At 33.5% G+C, this 12,687-nt stretch overlaps 1 protein-coding gene across 3 annotated transcripts in view; it reads left to right on the top strand.

Moving 5' to 3' along the window:
• LOC144965421 (arg8-vasotocin receptor-like) overlaps positions 1–12,687 on the top strand; it is a 151,644-nt gene that overhangs the window by 123,573 nt on the left and 15,384 nt on the right. Inside the window, exon 1 of one of the 3 annotated variants that reach the window (XM_078900758.1) lies at positions 11,896–11,984. The exons of the other annotated variants lie outside the window; for them this stretch is intronic. The gene's annotated coding sequence lies outside the window, so the exon portion shown is untranslated. Of the gene's footprint in view, positions 1–11,895; positions 11,985–12,687 lie in introns of those variants that run through there. 3 annotated transcript variants of the gene reach the window in all.

The raw sequence follows: 12,687 nt of genomic DNA, 5'->3' as shown, positions 1-12,687 counted from the left end.
CACTCGGCCATCTCGTCGCTGTTGCATTGTTCTTTTTCTTTTCAAAATGTTTAACTAAAATGGTCTAATCCAAAATGAGAAAACAAAAATAAATGAAATGTTGCAATGAAGAATTAGCAAATTTTTTTGTTATGCTTTTGACTCAGTCATTTTTGGTTTCTATCCACGTGTTTTTCCTTGACTTTCAGCACTCGTCCATTAGCTGATTAAAACGATTGTATTTGACTGATTTAATCGTGACGATTTCTCTGGCTCTTCCGATGGAAAGGAAACCACACGAAGCATTGTAAATGGATTATGCCGCAATACGAAACATTTCATCATATTGCATTACACTGTGAATCGTGTGAAAATCACACCCTTTGACTCTTTTACTTACTCATGTCTGCTCCCTGGGGTCGACATTATTTCTATGAGTAATTCTGATAGTGGAAATAGTTTTGGAACCGATGGTCACAGTGAACGAACTATTCTGGTATCATATTCCGATGATTAAGTAATGTCCATCGTATAGCTACAAAAGCGAATAAAGTAACTGTGTAAATAGAAGATGAATATAGTTTGTTTTTTTTAACTCAAAAGTAAACAGGACTTATCCAAACAGAGAATCCATTTTGATTTTAAAAATCATGATAAAAATAGTTTTAAAACCTTTAAAACAAAACGAAATAGAATGCTCAAACCTCTTAATCAAGGATTTTTATGGGGACTTAAATTTCGCTAAACATATATTATTTTACATCCGTTGTCTTCAATTTTTTGTTTTTTTTTTTGGAGATAATAACGTTAAATGATTGATTAGTATCTTCGCTGCAATGGACATCTCACACCCAGACACCTACACATCGCCTTTTAAAGCTTCCTTATATGCATGGTTCACTGTTATCTTAAAATCCCAATAATAGTACAGTAATGGTTTTCGTCAGGAATGCGTTTTTATAAAACAAAATTGAGAAAAAGACGCCATGTACTGTGGTATTTGATTGTCTAAGTCATTGTATACTTCGGACCAAGTCGATACTTTTCGTCGCAAAAGAAAGAAATAATTTCTAAAAATAGAAATTTGTGAATCGGAACATCATTTTTTGTTTATCCAATCACAAAGTGTAACAAATGTCAACTTATGAATATCTGAATTGTTAATGTTACTTCCCATGTCAAATACGGATATTTCAACACTTTTTTTTTCTCTTTGTCTCACTAAACGGTATGGGATAATAACGAAATAATATCCATCTGAAAACTTTATTGTGTCGGGGGTGAGAGGGGCAAAAAAAAAGGGGTGGGGGGGTGGGGGGGGGAGATGCTTTAAGATAAATTGTTATAGTTTATGATATTATTGGGAAGAAAAAAAGGCTCTTAAGCGTCGATAAAGTATATATTTCTTATCATAAAAAGCATTTAATTACTTTTAAACATTTTATACACACGATATCATGCAATATTAAGGCAACGGGTTGCGAATTATCTTTACCTACTTGATTAATAACAACCATTTAACGTGGCTTTTTAAATTTCACAATCTCTAAGCATACGAGCGTTCAGTCAGTTTAATATACAAGCAAACAAAAATGAATTAATATGTCAATGTTTATAATGTCCCGATAATAAGATTGAAAAATCATTGCACCCACGAGTTAAAAGACCGGAATTGATCTATTTTGCAGTCGATCTTTTCTTCTGTCTATCCTGTTATAATTGATGCTTATCCCAATAATAAAACAAAATTGAAATAAGCCTTTTGGAGATAGATCGTTAGCTTAAGTAAATCACACTCAATTTTGTCCATATAGTCGGTTCTTAGAGTGTTTGACTTTCAAGAAATGTTTAAGGATAATTCTAATCTCGAAGCATTCTTTGCAAATATTTGCTCTGGTTTTATGGAATTTATTTTGACTCAACGTGTATGTATGCTGGTGTCTGAGAAATTACAGAAAGATGTGTGATTAGTTGTACCTATGTTTATGTATCTAATTGTGTATGGAATTCTCATAGGACTAGTAGTAGTAATAGTAGTAGTAGAAGTAGTAGTAGTACTAGAAGTAGTAGTTGCGGTTGTTTTTGTCATAGTTGTTCTTGTACTAGTAGTTCTTTTTGTTCTTGTAATAGAAGTAGTAGTAACAGTAGTGATTGTAGTAGTAGTAGTAGTAGTAGTAGTAGTAGTAGTAGTAGTAGTAGTATTGTTGTTGTTGTAGAAGTAGTAGTAATAGTAGTGATAGTAGTAGTAGTAGTAGTAGTAGTAGTAGTAGTAGTAGTAGTAGTAGTAGTCGTAGTAGTAGTCGTAGTTGTTGTTGGTTGTTGTTGTTGTTGTTTTTGTTTTCGTTGTAGTTGTATAATCATTCTACTATTAGTATGTCATGAAATAGTGAGATATGGAATGATAAAATCTATTACTGTTGCCTGTTAGTAACACCTCCGATACGATGTAAACATTGGTTTTTATAAAAGACCTATTTACGTACAGTGCCTCATAATACGTCTATTCTCCTGTACGGAATGTAAAACTGAAATAAAGGTCTTTTTTTACTTAACCAAATTTTTGTGTTCCTGCAAATGTTTAAAATTGACTTGACTTACTTGACTTAGATGCCTTTCGCTTCTCGACCGAAAGATCGGGTCGCCTTGGCTGTTTCCAGTATTTCCTGTGTGAGGTGTCTCCAATATTGCCGGTCCTCTGCTAGGGTTCTCAGATTTTCAAGGTCCCCTGCCGTTGTGAGACTAATGCTTTGTCCAAGTGTTGTGAGGTTTTTGTTTAGGATCACAGGGAGTGTTGTGATCGGTCTTCCTCTGAAAAGGTTCCCGTGTTTTTGGAAGTATCCCGACATGGCTTGGTTAGCTGGTATGTTTTTGTCCCTGCGTAGTATGTGACCGAAAAGTTGCCATCGTTGTTGTAGAATGTCAAGGGAGATTGGTCTTTCTTTTGTGATCTTATAGAGTGATTCATTTAAAATTACATTTCTTAATTGGTTTTAAGAATATTTTTGAAGTTTGACTGGGGAAACCGTTTTTTTTTTTTCGAACTGAACAGCTCTCAGTTATGACTTTGATCGGATATTGTAAATGCATTGGTTGTTAATAAGAACAAACTTTCTAATTCTATTTAATTTTTTTTCATTGCATTCTCTTTAACTTTTGTTGTGAGATATGACTGGCTTAAACCAAAATTTCATTTTAATATACCAGGTCTATAATTGTTTTTTCTTTCCCATTTAAAAGACAAAATAATAGCGGTAAAGGTAATCAGTAATGCGTGAATATAGCCACAGGGTAGATCATATTGTTGATATAATCATTGCGCATATGTGACTCACAACCCAAAGCCCTATTGTCATCCAGCGTATTGGCCACAGACAAAAAGTTTCCATCCCTCTCTATCTTGAGTTAACTTTTTAAAATTCTTGTTCCATGTCTTATCACTCTGTATATTAGCTTCTTTATCTCTCTCTGCCTGAGGGTTCTAGTTCAATACTTTCTTTGTTATAGTTGATGTTGGGGTAATTTTGATGATTACGATTTAACATGCGTCTTCAAATTGAGATAAAATAAATGCCTTTATATCTGAGATTGAATCGTTATTCTTGAATTTAACGTACCTTATTACTTCAAACTCAATTTTCCTGTTCGTTTCTTTGGACATAATACCAGATTGACACTCATTGGTCACATATTGACAGTTTTATAATGTATACCTTATAAGATACCATTGTGCGATTTTTATGATCAAATATATTATAAAGCTCTCAATTCTCCAAGCAAATCAAACGATGTGTTTATCTAATACAGTGGAGAGAAAAATAAAGTGAGTGAATGTGACTCATGTCAAAGAGTACGGTACGAAGCAAACAACGTTTCGGCCTTTAACGCATGATGTTCTGGGATTCCAATTACAACAATGAGCCCATAAGCAATTGGGTTATCAGACCTGCAAATTAGTGCACATCGGTCCTATCCTTTGAAGAATGAAATAAAAAATACACACTTTTGTTGTTGATGTGAATTGAATTCACAAGAACAACAAAGGTACAACTTTAACATTGCTTCCAAAGATATTTTCAAATATTATAAAAAGTAAATAAAAATGCTCAGAGCGCGGGAAAGGTCAATTCAATTGTTGGAAAGACAGGATGACAAAACTGAAAGCTTTCGAATGTTGCCATTCAACAAACGATCAGATAAAATAATTGCGTCTTATCGACGACTTGTCCAACTTAGGTAAGAGACACTAAAATCATGGATACATTAACGTGAATAGATTGTGATTGTATCACAAATAGGTATTTTCAACTTCCATTATATGACAATCAGTTTTAGTCAATGCCGGGATGAAATGTTTTTGTAGGTCATCAACCAGCCCCCCCCCCCCCCCACCAAAAGATATTGTAAACAAAATCAAACAAACATACTAACTAACTAAACACGAAAAAGTAAATTCCAAAAATTAAAAAAAAAAACATTGAATAGAAGTCTTCAATGATAAAAGAGAAATTCAAGACAACATATCAAATTTATAAGAGATCAACGTTTCCGGAATTAATCTGTCAGCGGCCGATTTATTATGTCTCTGTCCTATAAAATATTCCCACTGCCATTTTATGATGTGTGTGTCGTGACGTATTTTCCAAGCTGCTAAATCAATTTAAATTTGATTATAAAATGTCAGATCTTATATATTATTATCTTCTGTTTGTCATACGGTGAACGTTTTGAAACATGATATTTTTTGTCAGTAACGATGGAAGCATTTCGTTAAAACTATCAATCCAATACTATTTTCTTCGAGAAAAAAAAACTACAAATAGCTATTTGAATATATATATATATATATATATATATATATATATATATATATATATATATATATATATATACATCACTCTCTGTAAATGCATAGCTGCGCAGTCGGCTTGACTCACCTTAACGAACTACGAATCCACTCGGAGCCAAATTGGTAAAGGCTGATTTTGGGTTAGATGTGATGAAAGCAATTAGCATTTTAGAGTAAGCAATTCCTATTTTAAAGGATAAATTCTTGTTTAATATATATAATCACGAAAAGGTTAGATCTGATGGGTAGCACTCAGCATTTGAACGGAACGAAAGGAATTGTTTCTGCAAATCCTTTGCTTAAGAAACAGGGAAGATATTGCAGATTATAGCAAAGATATAATGAACAGTGTCCATATAGAGAATATTCATATCTTTCTGCACTATCCATCATTGCTTACTCCCACATGAGTGGGATAATGTAAGTATAGGGCACAACGCATAGGCCAAGATCTCGCAATCATGTCATACACACACACACACACACACACACACACACACAAAAACCCATATATATATATATATATATATATATATATATATATATATATATATATAAATGAGACACATTCTACCTTTGCTATTGGTCTTTGAAATCATATTTTAAGGTTCCTTATCAGCTCTTTAACCCGAAATTGCAAAAAATCTAATCACTCAAAATAGACTCGAATCATATATTTCCCACACTTCTTGATGAAACACGACATCCTCTATATATGACTAAAAACGGGGATTTTTGGCAAACGAGTTCAAATAAAAAATAAACACGAACATTTATATAGCGCACATCCAAGTATTAATCATCCTCAATAAGTTTCATTTATCACCCCACACCCGGCAATATGGAACAATTATTTCTATTTCATATTGGACCAGTCGCCTGTCCGGCTTCCTTTTTTGTACTAAAACTCTTAGAATATCCGTCATTGCTTACAGCCAGTCATTGACACTTAATTCGATTGGGGAAATGTGTGCTACATGCCTTATCAAAGGGACAGGAATTTTCCACGGTCACTGTTATCCCTTCGGCCACTAACCACGTTTGATATCGTTTGACTTTTGTAGAAAAAAACGAGGCTTCTTCGTACCGTTAAGCTACCAAACAAACAGGTGGAAAAACTTGACAGTTAATATAAAGTGATCGATCTAATCGTAACCCCGTCCTTGAATCATCTCCAATGTTGCTTTTACTGACGGGCTTAAATGATTTTGACAAGAATAAACCTCTTTTTTCTCTTGACATGAGATAAAATACAACTAACAAATCGTGTTCCCACTATCGTTACAACAGTCATTACCCGAGTTTGCTTTATGTTTGTTTGTTTTTTTTTTCTTGTTTTTTGTTGTTGTTGTTTTGTTTTGTTTTATTGCTTTTTATTGGGATTTAAAAATGTGTTGGCCTTTTTTGTTTACTTATAATGTTTTTGTTTGTTTGTTTTTGTAGCCAACACATCAATTTTTACCATGATGATTTTTTTTTTCGGGATCTGAAATGTATTAATTTTCATTTGTTGGACTCACGTGTGTTTACGGTACAGAAGTGTGTATTAAACTAGGCAAATAAATTTTTAAAAAAGAATTTGTGCAATACCGGGGTTTTGTTAGGTCACTCAATTTCATGACTAGTGTTTCATTTTCAAAATATAGACTATATCACTTTGAAATTATCTTAAGACGATTATATTCATTGCGACATTTTGGAAAATGACAACGATTTTCATGAAAACACTCGGGATTAAAGTAACCTTACGGAAATCTGAATAAATTCTGATAAAATTATTTACTATCAATAAATACATAGATAAAACATCAACAAACTAAGAATGCAATATATGCAATGCTATTATCATCCTTAGAGATATGGCAGTACCAAAGAGTTATTAATGAATACGATTTACATTGTATTGCATGATACATCGAAGTTATCTCTCTCATCCTTCTAATACTCCAACTCCTCCTCTTCCTCCTCCTCCTCCTCCTCCTCCTCCTCCTCCTCCTCCTCCTCCTCCTCCTCCTCCTCCTCCTCCTCCTCCTCCTCCTAATACTCCAATTCTTCCTCCTCGTCCTTCTTCTTCTTCTTCTTCTTCTTCTTCTTCTTCTTCTTCTTCTTCTTCTGCTTGAGAGTTGAAAGTTTTGAGGGTATTTTTATATAGTGCAATATCCACTCGAAGTCTCAAAGGGGTTCCAGGCCAATAGCAACACTTAATATGTAGTACAAAACATGATGCCTTTTAAGCGATATCACATTTTTATTCTATATTATAGAAATTTGACTTCATATTATTGCTCTTTTCCCCCTCTTTCCAGGACGTCTTACCCCACCACTTCCATTTACAGATACATTAGTTGCAATTAAATGGCACATTAATATGTCCAGATTTGCGTGTATCTATCTATATCCGGAATGCGGGGTCCAATCGCCATTATTCTATTGAGAAAATCTGTAACGAAAACATGGTTATACAAACGTATTGATCTCTTTTGGTTGGTGTTACGATATCATTCATTTCTCGGATAGCGTTGTATAAACTATTTCCTTCAACACGGGGTGCAGTTTAATGGGGTACAGGCGACAGTTCTCAGTTTCTTAGCTGCGTTGAATCGTTACACTTACGTAAGTGTAATTTGTTTGTATATATTGAGTACGTCACCTGCTGTTGGAAAGACAATGCCTTTAATCACTCCAACAAATACGTCAAGGAAATGTTAATAGCATAGACAACTGATATTAATTACTATTTTATACAAAAACATGACATCATTATGACGGTTGGGTTACATACCTGACCTTTTTCTTTTTGTGGGGATTTGTGCTTTTGTGGTATGATACTCGCCTCCGGACGGTAGGTTCCTGGTTAGATTTCCACTCTAGCCGGCGCAAAGCGCTTTTTAATAATAAATGATAATAATAAGTTATAATAATAAATAAATAAATAATGAATTTATATAGCGCCTAAACATCGACATCAATTGTGCTCTGAGGCGCTGTACATAATAAAAATGTTGTTGTTTTAAAAACAAAGATTTTTTTTTAACTCACGAGACTACATAATAAGCATAAATACAGAAACGAAATATAAGCAAGAACTATTTCATTTTTAAAAAAATTAGCCTTACGGAACAACTCAGCCTTCAGAGGACTGAGTGCGTTCCATAGGCATGGAGCAATGGATGAAAAGGCTTTTGTTTTTACCAAAAGTAGATTTGGAGTTGGTAACCTTTAGACGTTGGGACTGAAATGATCTTAAATTTCGAGTCACATTCACTCAACGTATTCATGTGTAGAACGAGTATCTGGTCTATAACAGAGTTGTCTCTATGTCAAAAACTGTATATAATCTACCAGGCGCCATGGCCTTTTCCAACATGTTAAGCTGCGCTTGTGACATCAGACCCATTGTAAAGCCCTTTGTACATATTAGTTAGGTATCGCGATCTGTAGAAGCTAATTATTGTTTCATTTTTTATTTATATGATTTGTTGTATATTATGTAGTCCTCCTACAATAATTCAATTTGAAAGGGGGGAGGGTGTATGATCTGGGCTTATGTGTCTCTCTAGTTCCCCCTCGCAGGTCTTTTCTCTCTCAGATCATTAAGGAAAGGTGATTCGCAGTAAACGGCCTCATTCAAGTCTCGTGATCTGGTTACAATTGTTACAAATTCTTGGAAGCGTATTTCAAAATGTTAATGTTAAAATATTAATTTCCAATGATCGTGATTGTCACTGCATGAAATCATTCAGTCATATCATTAGATAACATAAACTTAACCCGAGTATGACACTTCTTTCCTATAGATTCAATTTTCAGCATCAAAATCGGTTAGAGTCTGAAAGGATCGTGAGCAAATGGAAAGGACTTCACCAATCGATTCTTCACACAGAGAAGGTAATAACCTATTATGGCCGGGTTTGGTCGATTTGACACTCCTAGTTTAATGGTATACGAGGAGGAGAATGCAAAATGACCTTAAATTCGTCACAAGTCAATCCTGAATAAAATTCAGTTTCATCGAAATGATACCAATTTGGACTTTACACATATTGAATTCATCATCTTTTAAGACTACCGAAAGCTAATATTTTAAAGCACTATTTTGTCTTTTTGCCCAACGTTGTGGTACTCACTATATGTTTACAAAAAGAACAGTCAAACTTATAAGCCTTTAAAAGCCATACTAGTTGATTTGTTTATCTATTCATCACAATAATTAACCAATTACATGCCGTGGACTGACTAGAGAGAGACACGTAATTTAAAAGTTGGCCAAATAACTCGCGCTTCAAATTTCGATCGATTTAAATGACCTTTATCTTGACAAAAACTCTTAAACCTGGGATCTAATGATAATAATAATAATAATAATAATAATAATAATAATAATAATAATAATAATAATAATAATAGTAATAATAATAATAATAATAATAATAATAATAATAATAATAATAATAATAATAATAATAATAATAATAATAATAATAATAATAATAATAATAATGATAATAATGATAATAATGATCATTTTTAATTGGTCAGAATCAGCGTGGGTGCGCAACCGGATGCGCGGGTTGACGGAGGTAGGAAACAATAACAAACCCACATGGTTGCCATTACCTCCACCATCATTCTCGCTCACGGTTTGTGGAAAGCACTTCATTACAGGCACGTAATAGTGAATCTAGTTTTTGTTTTGAACATTTCTATTATTATTCTTTGTAAATTGACCCATATTAAAAGAAACATACAAACAAAACAGGCATGACCAGTCACTAACAATGCCGTGTAGTGTGTAGACAGTAACACAGTACGGTGAACATGACTGACACTGGGATCGGAATGTCGGAACCCATGAGTCGTTCGCAACTCTGCCTCACGTATTCATTTAATTTTTATTAAGCTTGCGTAAAACATACAAACAAAAAAGACATGACCAGTCACTAACAATGCAGTGTAGTGTGTAGACAGTAACACGGTACGGTGAACATGAATGACACTGGGATCGGAATGTCGGAACCCAGTAAGTAGTCGTTCGCAACTCAGCCTCCCGTACTCATTTAATCAGTCAATTTAAATTTCATTTAGCTTGCCTATTCTTCAAGTTTATGATATATTCACTTTTTCTATTTAAAAAGGGTAATCCAAACAGACCATAAAAACGATTTTATAATAAGCCGACTTCAACTTCCATCACTTACGACACGAACTTATTTTGGGTGTTTTTTTTTAACAAAACTGTTTGACTCAAACTAAAGCTTCGGCATTGGATAAGGAGCGAGGTCCCTGTTGCCATCTTGCTTAGTTTATACAGAGACTGGGTTGCCAGCTTGGCTGTTCTTGATAAATAGTAGTAAATAGCACAACCTTGTGCAATGAGAGATAGAGAGAGAGAGGAGAGAGAGAGAGAGAGAGAGAGAGAGATTTTGAACAAAAAACGAATATCTCTCTCTCTTACCCTCTCTCTCTCTCTCTCTCTCTCTCTCTCTCTCTCTCTCTCTCTCTCTCTCTCCCTCCCTCTCTCTCTCTCTCTTCCTATTTCATCTGTCACACTGTTTGACAATCTTCTTCACCTGGCTCACTTGTACTTGTAATATCGGGTGTAAGGTAAAATTTTGAACAATTATTATTATTTATAAAATGCAGAAACTTTGCAAATAAACCGATAGACTAGATATTAATTCGATTCGAAAAGTGGAACACAAAAAGAGAATTTGCGAATACCCGGTCCAGACATAAGCGTCATGGTCTTATTTATAAAGTGCAGAATCTTTGCAAATAAACGGATAAAATAGAGATTCATTCGATTCGAAAAGTGGAACACAAAAGCAGAATTTGCGAATGCCCGGTCCAGACATAAGCGCTATGGTCTTATTTATAAAGTGCAGAAACTTTGCAAATAAACGGATAAGATAGAGATTCATTCGATTCGAAAAGTGGAACACAAAAGCAGAATCTGCGAATGCCCGGTCCAGACATAAGCGTTATGGTCTTATTTATAAAGTGCAGAAACTTTGCAAATAAACGGATAGACTAGATATTAATTCGATTCGAAAAGTGGAACACAAAAGCAGAATTTGCGAATGCCTGGTCCAGACATAAGCGCTATGGTCTTATTTATAAAGTGCAGAAACTTTGCAAATAAACGGATAGACTAGATGTTATTTCGATTCGAAAAGTGGAACACAAAAGCAGAATTTGCGAATGCCCGGTCCAGACATAAGCGTTATGGTCTTATTAATAAAATGCAGAAACTTTGCAAATAAACGGATAGACTAGATATTAATTCGATTCGAAAAGTGGAACACAAAAGCAGAATTTGCGAATGCCTGGTCCAGACATAAGCGCTATGGTCTTATTTATAAAGTGCAGAAACTTTGCAAACTAAACGGAAAAAATAGAGATTAATTCTAATCGAACAGTGGAACACAAAGGCAGAATTTGCGAACAACCGGTCCAGACATAAGCGTTATGGTCTTATTTCTAAAGTGCAGAAAATTTGCAAATATACGGATAAGATAGAGATTAATTCGATTCGAAAAGTGGAACACAAAAGCAGAATTTGTGAATACCCGGTCCAGGCATAAGCGTCATGGTCTTGTTTAAATGAAACAATGCCATTTAAAAAAATATATGGTCAATGACTAATTAAGCTAAATATGCGGAGTTCAATTAGATAACTTGATCTGTGAATTTTTTTTATAATTAGCTGTTTTTATTCTCCATCATTTAGGTTATGTGATTAAGTTTATAATTGAAATACAAACTTTATCTCACTTATCAATGTTTTGCAATAAAGGAGAGTGTGAGTGAACCTGAGCAAAGGAAATTATTTGAGAGAGTGATATTTATCATACTTTTCAGTTTGTAGTTGAATTCTAGAATGGATTCTTTATAGTTCTCATTGATTGTATGTCAGTGTGTCAGTCTTTAGGACACCGATTACCCTAATGCGGCCACAATTTACAATGTGACGGCCAAAAGCCCGTTAAACGCAGAGTGGGGTATTGTTTTTTGCAAGTAATGCTATGGTTTTAATAGGATATCTGTCTCCTATTAAAATACATTCCTGTGTTGGATTTTGGATTAAATTCATGTCTTCTTCGGATTTTGGGATATTTAATTTTCATGGATTGTTATTGTGATTTTCAAGACTATTAATGTAAGTAAATGCCCAAATAGATATTTTTATTCATTTTTCTTTATTTATTTTTTTTAGTTTTGTTTTGTTTTGAAGCATTTATTATAAGAAATATTGTACATATGCACTTATACACCAAAGACTATATCCTTTCAACTGCTTATTATTATTATTATTATTATTATTATTATTATTATTATTATTATTATTATTATTATTATTATTATTATTATTATTATTATTATTATTATTATTATTATTGTTATTGTTGTTATTATTATTATTATTATTATTATTATTATTATTATTATTATTATTATTATTATTATTATATAATAATGATAATAATTAATAATAAGTGCATTGAGTGAAATCCCAATCATGGTTGCCCAAATAAAACTGGCGCTAGAATCCCGACTACCTGTCTAAACGAATGTTGTTTGTACGATACATACTAACTACACGTTCAATATCGGGGGCAGAAAATATACGTTTGGTTTTATGAAATTAAAACAGTAGTCCCACATTGTTCTTTGATGTTATTTGTGGTTGCATTTGCTTTGAAACTTACACATTATATTGTGTTACATTGTTTACAAAATATTTCTGGTACTCGTATGCATGTGTAGTCAACGGACCACCGGTCAATCGTGTTCTTTATTATTTTATTATTAATTTTGGCTTGACATCTTACATATGTGAATTTGACAGGTTGTTATGGATG

The sequence above is a fragment of the Berghia stephanieae genome, chromosome 2 (assembly GCF_034508935.2).
Source record: "Berghia stephanieae isolate SIO BIC M18660-M18661 chromosome 2, UCSD_Bste_1.3, whole genome shotgun sequence".
Lineage (NCBI taxonomy): Eukaryota > Metazoa > Mollusca > Gastropoda > Nudibranchia > Aeolidiidae > Berghia > Berghia stephanieae.
This window is presented reverse-complemented; position numbering and strand designations above follow the sequence as displayed.